Genomic DNA, 10470 nt, shown 5'->3' with positions numbered 1-10470 from the left:
ATGAAGTGTGGACTCTGCATTTGTCCTGGCTTTATTTATAAAAGGAAAACGTTGACAGTCAGCTGAATGGGACTGCCCTGGTGGTCCAGTGGCTCTCTGCTTCCATTGCAGGGGGCTTGGGTTCAATCCTTGGTTGGGAAACTAAGATCCCACGTGCTAAGTGGTGTGGCCGAAAGAATAAAAATAAAAGGAATAATACTGGTGTGAGTTGCCATTTTCTTCTCCAGGGGATCTTCTTCAAACCCACATCTCTTATGTCTCTTGCATTGGCACGTGATTCTTTACCCCTAGTACCACCCGGGAAGCTGAAATGATCGATGGGGGGTGGGGGGTGGTATTAAAAAAACGGTGGTGTCCACACAACAGAATTCTACACACAACCAGCACAGGGGACCCTGAGCCACACCACATGAAACAGGCACCCTCCCAACCATACACAATTGACACACAGAAGCACACAATAGAATTACTATTCTTTGAAACTGCTAAAAAAGGGTGTGGCTTCCGTGTTCTGATAACCAAAAGGCTCCAAGATCCGCTACCGTTTGGGTGAAAAGAGAGGAGAAGGATATGCACATGCGCACACCCACGTGCGCATGCACAGGTAGTGTGCACAACCGTGTTGGTAAATGCACACGTAATAGTATCCGGAAGGCTTTAGAGAAACTAGTCGAGCTGGAGGCCTGTGCGGGGGGGCGTTGGTGAGAGGACCTGGGGAAGGAAAGAACTTGGCTTGCATGGGATATCCTTCTGCGTCTTTTGACGCTTTACAGTGGGTCTGCACCAACGATCCTAAGGATATGTCACATACTTGCACCAATAAATGGACCAAAGGGGTGCACAGCACAACTGCTGGGGCTTAGGCAGAGACACACTGGGTGTGAACTTCGGGCTGCAGCCCTCCCTTTGTGGAGTCAAAGGGTCAAGGGGTGTGGCCTGGGGTCAGTACTCCAGGCCCCGGGAGGTTCCTACCCAGCCTCCCAGGCTCTACTCACACAGAGTGGCGTTTCGCTTCCTGTGGTCTTTGCGATGTCATCTAGCCTCCTCCCTTGGGGATCCCCAACTCCGCTGGCTGCTGAAATCTCAGCTCCCCACCAGGCCTGCTCCGTCATCATCTGGGTATCTTGAGATCCTTCCTCAGACCTCACCAGCAGGACTCAGACCCCTGGAATGCCTTAGCAAAGGGTCTCCAGCCCTCTCAAATGCTGTTGTCTGCAGTGTATAACCCACCGCAGCCCTGGGCTCCTGACACAGATAAGGGGTGCTTTGATAACTGCTCAGAATAGTCCCTTTCAGGCTTGGAGTTGATGCCAGAACCAAGGGCTGAGTGAGAAGCCTGGGTAAGCCATTTCCTGTTTTCCTGGTGGTCCTGGGAAGGGGCTGTTGGTTGTGTGGTCCAGCTTTGGGCTAGAACCCCTGCCCTCCTCCACCTCCTTTGCCTGGCACAGGATGGATGCTGTAGGACCATTCTATAAATGAGGCAACTGAGCCCAGAGCTGTTCAGCCTCAGCTGTGGTGGCAGATGTCTGTCTGAGGAGACCTGCTCTCCTAGGCCAGCTTCTTGACTGAGTGACCATGGGCAAGTCATATCCCCATTCTGAGCTTCGGTTTTCTCCTCGGTGAAGTGGGAACAGTAATATCTTGTCTCAGAAGCACTGGCCCTCGAAGGCCTCGGCTGGCAGGTACCCCTGTGCGGATTATTGCCACATGCTGCCTCTTCCCTAACTTTGATGTGCCTGTTTACTAGGGAGTGTGAGCTTCCAGAGCGTCACCCTCCTGATCAAGAAGGCACCAGTATGGACAGGGGCCAGTCAGACCTACTGAAGAAGCTGGTGAGCAGGTTAGTTTCTTCATCGGCACCAAAATGCCAGTCCTAGGAGAGCACAAAACCACTTCCTGGCCCAGCCATTTCCTCTTTAAATGATATTAATTGGGGCCCAATGCTTGGCTGCCACTGAATAAGAATCACCCACTTACCACACCAACAGGTCCCATTTGGGTACCAACTGGCTGCTTTACATGGATTAGCTGATTTTCTCTTTGTGGCCACCCTAAAGGAGAAAGGCTCATTAGACCCATTTCATAGAGGAGGAAGCTGAGGCACAGAGAGGTGTAAAATTTGAAAGCAGGTGACCTAGGTCAGAGAGGAAGGAAGCTGGAGGTGCAGTCAGCAGGGGATGGAGGCTCCAGAGCCTGGGAGAAGCCCAGGATCCTCTCTGCTCACTCCAGGGGAAGGTGTCCTATCTGCCCGGGGCTTTTTCCTTCTCAAAGGCACCAGATTTCCCCCAGAAGCTCCCAAGCAAGGAAGCAGGGGCTTCTGCCAGCGGCCTTGGGCTGGTACGTGCCTGCACTCTGTCTGCTTGGCCCACATGAGCCTCTGGAGTCGGAGGAACCAGGCTCAGTTAGGCTCTATCTGCCTATCAGGTGTCCTCACACCCACTATGTCACCTGCTGGGACCCGTGGCGTGTGACTTCATGACCCTCATGGGAATGTCGGGTCTCCTGGGTTGAAGCAGAAAGTCCATCCGGTACATCAGGAGGACCACCACACCTACCCTCCTCTACTGGTTTTGAGGAAGCGGGGGTCCAGAAAGAGGTAACTTGCCCAGGAGGCCTGGTGCGTGGGAGGCAGGCTCAGAACTGAGATCCCGGCCCTGAACACAGAGCCTTTGCGTCTCTGGGTGCCTGACATGAAGGGGTTGAGCTCACCATGTTCAAACTAAGCCCCAGCCTCAACTGGCTTCCCACCGCCTACCTGCCCACCAGGGCCCGAGACAGGAAGCCTTGCTCCCAGGTGCCCTTGTCACTTCTTCCATGCTCATTTGCATGAGCTCGGGGTCGCCGTGGGGGTGACCTCAGGCGGAGCTGCCTGTGGTTGGCTCTGTTGTCTGCTGAAAGGCTGACCACGAAAGCCACACCAGGTGGGGGAGTGTGTATGGAAGGGCTGTCACACAGCCACTTCCCTGGCCTGCAGCGTCTGGTGGCTGTGGGGGAGGGTGGGCCCTGGGGACCCTCTGCCTCCCTTCCAGGTCCCCCTTATGCCACAATAACAGCGGACTCAGAGGCAGGACGGACAGGTCCCCTTCTTTCGCTCCTCACCTGCCCAGGAGTCTGCAGGGGGCTCCTCACTTCCTCCTGCTGACAACCTAAATTCAGCCTTGGTTTCTGGATCTTTTGAGGTCTGGCATTGACCAGGCTTGTTCCTCCATCCTCCTGCTCCATCCCCGCATCTCCACCTTTGCTTTAGCCACTGTTCCTGCTTGTGCCTTTAGTCCCTACTCCCGCCTCCATCTGCTCAAGTCAACATTTGTGGGATTCCTTGAAGCTGAGCAGCAGCTCCCCCTCTCCCGAGGGCGGGTGCGACGGCAGCACAACCCTCTGCCACTGCCACGCGCTGCTTTTCCAGTCTCCGCCCACACCCAGCGCCTTTGCTACACTCCCTGCCAGGGCTGCTGGAAGCAGGAATCAGAAAGGCTTCAGGAAAGCTCTGAGAAGCCACTCCAACTGAAACAGCTTTGGCCTGTCAAGACCACCCTCAAACTCCCAGTGAGGGTGGAAGCAGGTCACAGGCACAGCGTGGGAAGAGGGTAGGCTCCTGACCATAAAGGTTGTGAGAACCATGCTCGCCAGGGGCCTCTCTGAGATCTTGGAGTGTTCTCTGTTAGTCCCAGTGCCCTGGCTGGCCCAGGTGCAGCCCTCCCTGGGCAGAGGCGTCATTGCAACCATCTCTAAATGACTTCAGCAGCCAGGTTATTATTCTAACCATTAGGATTACCATGCAGAGGCTCAGGCTTCCCTGGTGGCTCAAACGGGAAACTGCCTGTAAGATGGGAGACCCAAGTTTGATCCCTGGGTCGGGAAGATCCCCTGGAGAAGGGAATGGCAACCCACTCCAGTATTCTTGCCTGGAGAATTTCATGGACAGAGGAGCCTGACAGGCTACAGTCCATGGGGTCGCAGAGTTGGACACGACTGAGCGACTATCACACATGCACAGCTTCAGACTCTAGTTTAAGACAGTAAGTACATCCTCACGACAGCCCATGGGGCAGAGCAGATGTCAAGACCACTCTTCCCTGAGTCATCTCGTTGGGCAGCTCCCTAAGGCTGGTCTCCAGGCTGGATCCTTAGCTCCCAAATCCCATTCTCTCTCTGTTACATGGGCTTCCCAGGTGGCGCTAGTGGTAAAGAACCTGCCTGCTAATGCAGGAGACAAGAGACATAGGTTCAATCCCTGGCATGGCAGCCCACTCCAGTCTTCTTGCCTGGAGAATCCCATGGACAGAGGAGCCTGGTGGGCTACAGTCTGTAGGGTCACAAAGAGTCAAATTTGACTGAAGCAACTTAGCACGGATGTACGCAGAGACTTAACATCTCATAGGGTGGTGGCCTGAGAAGCTGAAGGGTCTCAGTTCAAGTTTTTACACCTGCAGGAACTTAGCTACCAGCTGGGTGATCATCAGCAAGTCTTGTTACCTCTCTGGATCCCTGATGGTTCATCTGAAAAGGGGTGTAAGGAAAGCCATCTTGAAGGGTCAAAGTGAATTCCCGGAGTGAAGTGGCCCTTTGGTACACTCTGCACCGGGCAGTGTTCGGTCCACGCTGACTGTTAGTGTAGTAGTGAAAGTGTTAATTGCTCAGTTCAGGCATGTCCAACTCTTTGCAACCCCATGGACTGTAGCTATCCAGGCTCCTCTGTCCATGAAATTCTCAGGCAAGAAAACTGGAGAGAGTTGCCATCCCCTTTTCCACGGGATCTTCTCGACCCAGGGATCAAACCCAGGTCTCCTGCATTGCAGGAAGATGCTTTACCATCTGAGCCGCCAGGGAAGCCCTTCTGTTAGTGTGGCTTCTGGTTAGAACACCTTTTATTGTGGGGACAAATCCTGGTCCCTTCTCCTGGCCCCACTCGTCCTGCCTCGTGTGTGTATGACCAACAACAGCCTCTTCTGTTTGTGGGGCTTCTAACTGATTGTTTTTGTGTGCTGGAGCTTCCATCAGCCCCTTGGGGATTTGAGGCAGTAGGATTATTTTCTGTACTTGACAGATAAAGGAGACAGAAAAGCTTGGCAAGGGCATCAAGTCACCCAGCAACAGCAGGCCAGCCAGGATCCAAACCAGAGTGTCCAGTGCCAGTTCAATGGGGATTTTCCTGTAACTTCCCCGGTTGCCTGTTCATGCTTCACTTGAGCTCTTTTCAAAACCGAAATCAAATTCCTGAGACTTCTCAAAAACCACACCAAATGGACATTTTCCCCCTCTGCCTGGGGCTAAGGCTGTTGGCCCCAGATGCCAGCGCTGGGTGTTTATTTAAGGCAACCACACCTCCCGCGCTGGCCCATCTTTCTCACTCTGCATTTGTGGTCTATGCAGCTCTCACTCCCCTACCCAGCTGGTTCTCTCTGTAATCTAATGCTCAGCCTTTCCTCTCTGGGCCTCACAATCCCATGTTCTAGAAGTTCTCTGCGGTCTCATGAGTTTTGTTTCTCCTCAGTACCCTTGGGTGCAAGGTAGCCGAGCTGTCACGAGGGAGCAGCTTCATCATTTCCATAGCCTGCGGGACTCCCCCGAGGTGGGTACTGAAGCGAAACTGGCTTGCTCTGAGGCCCTGAGGAAGCCACTTTCCTTTCAGTGGGGGCCAGTGGGCTAGAACCAGCCTCTAATCAAAGAACCCACCCCTAATCACAGAACCCACCCCCCCAGGACTTCCTCCTCGAGGGGCAGGAAAGAGGGAGAGGGAGGGGCAGCCAGGTGGAGGAGAAGCAGAGAAGCGTGATGCATAGCATAGTGTCTGACTCTCTGTGACCCCATGGATGTAGCCCACCAGGCTCCTTTGTCCATCGGATTCTCCAGGCAAGAATACTAGAGTGGCTTGTCATTTCCTTCTCCAGGGGATCTTCCCAATCCAGGGATCGAACCCACGACTCTTGAGTCTCCTGCATTGGCAGGTGGATTCTTTACCACTGTGCCACCTGGGAAGCCTCAGGAGCAGAGAAGTGCCCCTCCAAACTCCAGCGCTGCTCTCTTCGCCAGGACAGTTTCTTTGAGAGGCAAGAGACTCAGGCCCGACTGGGGCCGGACCCACCGCCCTGTCTCCTTCAGAAGTGGGGCTGTGGACACCTGCTCCTCTCTGAACTGTCCCAGGAGAGGGAGATGGAAACGGCCACCCACACCTTTCTCAGGGGGCCTCCCACAGCCTCCTGCTCTGCTAGGAAAATAAGTCAGCCTGGTCAAGTCCCAGGAGTCCCAGACAGGCTGGAGTGTTGTGGCAGAGCCCTCTGGGCCTACTTGCTGGCTCCTGGCCTTTGACCCCCTTGACTTCTCTTCCTCAGGGAATCCAAGGCAGCTTCAACTCCTGGCTATGGGCCAGGAAGACCTGAGTTCTAGAAGGCCCAGCTCTGCAAGTTGCTGTGTAACGCTGGGCAAGTTACTCAGCCGTGCTGAGCCTGTGTCGTCTTGCCTGAAAAAGAAGGTCTGAGGCTAGAATAAGACCAGAAAGCCTACGGCTTGGCTTAGGGTGAGTCCCTGAAACCAGTAGCTACTATGTCACCTCCAGTTCACAGGTGGGGCACACGGGGCCAGATCTGTGGCCTAATAAGTTTCATTTCCTGGCTTGTTTATAGAAGGCTTCCGCCCACTGTAACGGGTGAGCTCATGACCACCCAAAGCGGGTGGGCCAACCGTCCAGCCAGGATGCTGACAGGTAGACTTCAGTGAGAGGCTGGTCAAGATCTGGAAAAAAGGAAACAGCTACTCAGAGAGAAACTGCAGGCTCTGATGAAGTGCCTACACAGTCAGAGAGAGGAGGAGCCAGTGTGAGCCCAAGAACTTGTAGACAGCTCCCTGGAGGCTACAAGACTGGTTTGGGGTCAGGACATCATTTAAGGACCAGAGTAGGGAGGGTGCTTCAGCGGGGTGGGAACAGCACAAGCCAAGATGTGTTTGGAATACACGGTACAGAAGAGAGGAAACCTAAGTGAGAGCCAGGACCCCGTGGTCCTTGCCCTGAATTCTTGCCCTCCCTGGGCCTCGGAGAGAAGAGACCTAGATGGTCATGGCTTACATTCACTGAGTTCTTCTTTTGTGTGGGCACAGAGAGGACTTGACTTAATCCTCAGCACATCCCTATGAGGACCCACACTTTGTGGACAGGGAGCTGAGATGTGGAAGGGGATGGGCAGCTTGCCCAAACTCACAGAGTGTTCAAGGACACAGGAGGCTGGGGCAGCCTGATGCACTGCTCCGCTGCTCACACCTCTTGGGGTAGGGAGGGCAGATACCTAGCCCGAAGGAGTAGACCGCTGGTGCAGGCGCTCCGGAGCCTTGTAATCTGTGCTGCTGACTGCACAGAGGGCCATTAGCTCTGTTAATAATGGCATCTCCGTGGCAACCTGCTGGGCCTGCCCTTGAGACCATGCTGGCAGGCAGCTTCTGTCAGTCTGCGCAGCTGCCTGGTTCTCCACATGGACAGGCAGGAGACAGCCCACGATCGGAGAAGGCTGGGGGCTTCTGTCCAGGGTCTGAGGGAACCGGTGCCACTTAGGCCTCAACTGTCCCCAACTGCAAAGCGACATCTCATGCCCTCTCGACCTGTGATGCAGGCTGGGTAATGCTGGGGTTGACAGAAGGGCTGACAGATATTTGGACTGACTCCCAGAACAGTGCTCTTTCCCACCTCCTCCCAGGAGGAGGATCTGTCCTCAGCTTCAATCTTCAAAAGCCATGCTGGGCGTCCAGCATGGATCCTGCTTTCCAGGGCATGTGGGGCTCGAGGTGTTCCAGAGTGGCATCCTCGTGGGCTTGGGCTGCAGAGAGGGGAGGGAGATGCATGAGGGATTGGGGAGTCGGAGGTAACTCCAGCCAGTGCTAGGGTGTCAGGGGCTGCGCGGGCCCTGCAAGGGTAGGGTCCCAGATTACAAGGCTCTGCGAATTAGTTCATTTCATTTTCAAAGTGGAAAACAACCTTACAGCTGGCCCTGGCATTCCTCTAGGGAAGAGAACAATCTCTGTTGAGAGAACTGTGTGGATGAACCTCTGGGGTAGGAGGGGAGCCCTTCAGAGGAGAAGAAGGACTCCTGGTGGAGGGGAGAGGGATCCGGGGCTCCCGAGCCAGCAGTGAGGGTGGGATGCACGGGCCAATGCCCAGACATTCCATCATTTGCTGCCAGGTCTGGTGCACAGCCTGAGGAGTGGGCTGGGGTCATGGAGAGCCTGAGACAGAGGGGCTGGACCCTGGGCCCCCAGTGAGCACCCAGGAGCTGGCCAGGCTTCGGAAGAAAGCTCTGAGCCCCTTCTGGTCATTGTATTGGGCACTGAGTCCAGATCTCACAGGACAGGAAGGCAGGTTATGCTTAACCATATTCTGTAGGTGGGACCCAGCCCGAGACCAACTCCCAGATGTTAAGTGGTGATCAGGGGTTCCCTGCCTCTAAATTCACTGACCGGTTTGGTTTGGTCAATGGCAAACAGTGGCAGCTGTCCACGTTCATCTTCAAATCCACCTTCTCTCTCCTTTCCTTCTTCCAGCCCCTCAATAACTCCCTCTCTTCCCCCCTTTCCTTCCCCATCCTCCAAGTCAGAGAGGAAAGGATGCTACAGACGCTGCCAATGAGGCCTTGGTGACATCCTGCTCTGGCCCTGGAGTGGGGGAGCTACTTTAAAACTGGCCCCTGAAAAGGGCAATGTGACCCCCAAGGCAGAACTCTCTCTGGGGCATTGCAGCTCTGGGCATGGGAAGAAGAGGCCAGAGGGTGGGGGCAGACATTCTGATGCTGAGAAGCAAAGCACAGGCATGCCAGGATGCCATAAAGCTCAGTCTAGCACAGCAAAGTGGCAAAAAGGAAGAATAAAACACCCGTCTATTTAAAAGAGTAACGACAGGGAAAAATACATTTTCATCAGCTCGTCTTCTTGCGGCTGAGTCCCCGCAGCAAGTTCCAAATTCCGACGTTAGGAAATAAATCAAAATAACTTTGCTGTGTTTAGCCTCATTTTGCCGCATCGCTCAGCTCCGAGTTAAAAAGCAACAGGTACCGTGGTGTCTCTCCCAGAAACACAGGAATGGTTTTAAAATGCAATTATGGGGGCTGGTGGAAGGGAAGGGGAAAAATGTTTTTCTTCGATTGATGTATGATTGCCCCCATGCTGTTTGGAATCGTATTTTCGCTGAGCTCTGCTAAGAAGTGCTATTTGCAGGGAGCCTGACAGACGGAAGCGATTGGGTTTGGCAGGTCTAAATGTATTATTTTAGCAGGTCTCCAAGGAAAGATTCTGGGAGGGGCGCTGGCCTTTTAAAGTGCAGAGGACAAGGGGCTGCTCAGCCTCCATCCTGCTTGTCAAGACCAATCAGCCAGCCTGGAAACAGCCCCTGAGCCTTCTGGAGAGGCCTGCCTCCCCTCTCCCCCTGCCTCAGCCTCCCCCCTCCCTTCCCTGTAGCCCTCAGCTCCCACTTGACAAATCCCATCAGTCATTCGCTTAGCCAGCAAGGACTTCCCCAGTGAATGGAAGAGGCCTGGCTCTCTGCTAGGCACCAGGGGGCTGATGAGAGGGGGCTCGGGTCAGAGGGGGCTGGGGGTGTGGGCCTGGGGGAGCTCAAGTAGAGAGAAGGGGGGGGCAGCACAGCCTGGAAGTCTGGCACATTTGGCACATTTGAATGTTCGGGAAGACATCCGTGACAGGAACTAGGTGGCAGCCACAGTGAAAGGCAGTCATGCTTTCGAGATAGAAATGTTCGGGAGGAAAAGGGACAACCAGAGCGCGCACAAGGCAGAACTATGGTGTGATGTGAGTAGGCTAGTCATCTAATGATCAGTGTTCACTCTGCGTGAGCCCCTGTGATTTATTTAACAGGCGCTGCTGTAAACACTTTGCATGTATTAACTGACTTCATCATGAGAACCATTGGTAAGTTTGGTTGTCATCTTCATTTTACAGAGGGACCTGAGACACAGGTAGATGAAGCACCCTGCCCAAGGTCACTCAGCCTGTGAGGAGCAGAGTTGGGCCTGAGCCCACTCTCCTACCAGCTCTACTGTAGGAAACCAACAGGGACCCACCCTGGGACTCACACCCAGGCAAGACTGGACCGGTAGCCCAGCAGTCTCCTTTACTGGGCTCTTACAGTGTGCCAGGCACTGGGCTCCTCTGGGAATAAGGAAATGAATAAAACCCAGTCCCTGCTTTCAAGAAGTAGATGGTCACAGGAAGAAAGTGGTCACTTAAGCAATTAAAACAAATACAATGGAAGACGAAGGTACAACAGTAAAGAGTTTGCAAGACACAGAAACAGCACAAAGTGGTAGCTGATTTACATCAGTCTCCTTGGAGGTTGAGGCAGAGAAGTCTTCCTGGAGGAGGTAATGTCTAATCTGAGTTTTTAAGGATGAATAGAGGTTGCTATATGAACAGGAGGGGGAAGTGTAGGGAATAGCAAGTGAAAACACTTGGGTGAGAGATGAAGCCAGGGTGGAG

Source organism: Oryx dammah, unplaced genomic scaffold (genome assembly GCF_014754425.2).
Source record: "Oryx dammah isolate SB20612 unplaced genomic scaffold, SCBI_Odam_1.1 HiC_scaffold_26, whole genome shotgun sequence".
NCBI lineage: Eukaryota > Metazoa > Chordata > Mammalia > Artiodactyla > Bovidae > Oryx > Oryx dammah.
This window is presented reverse-complemented; position numbering follows the sequence as displayed.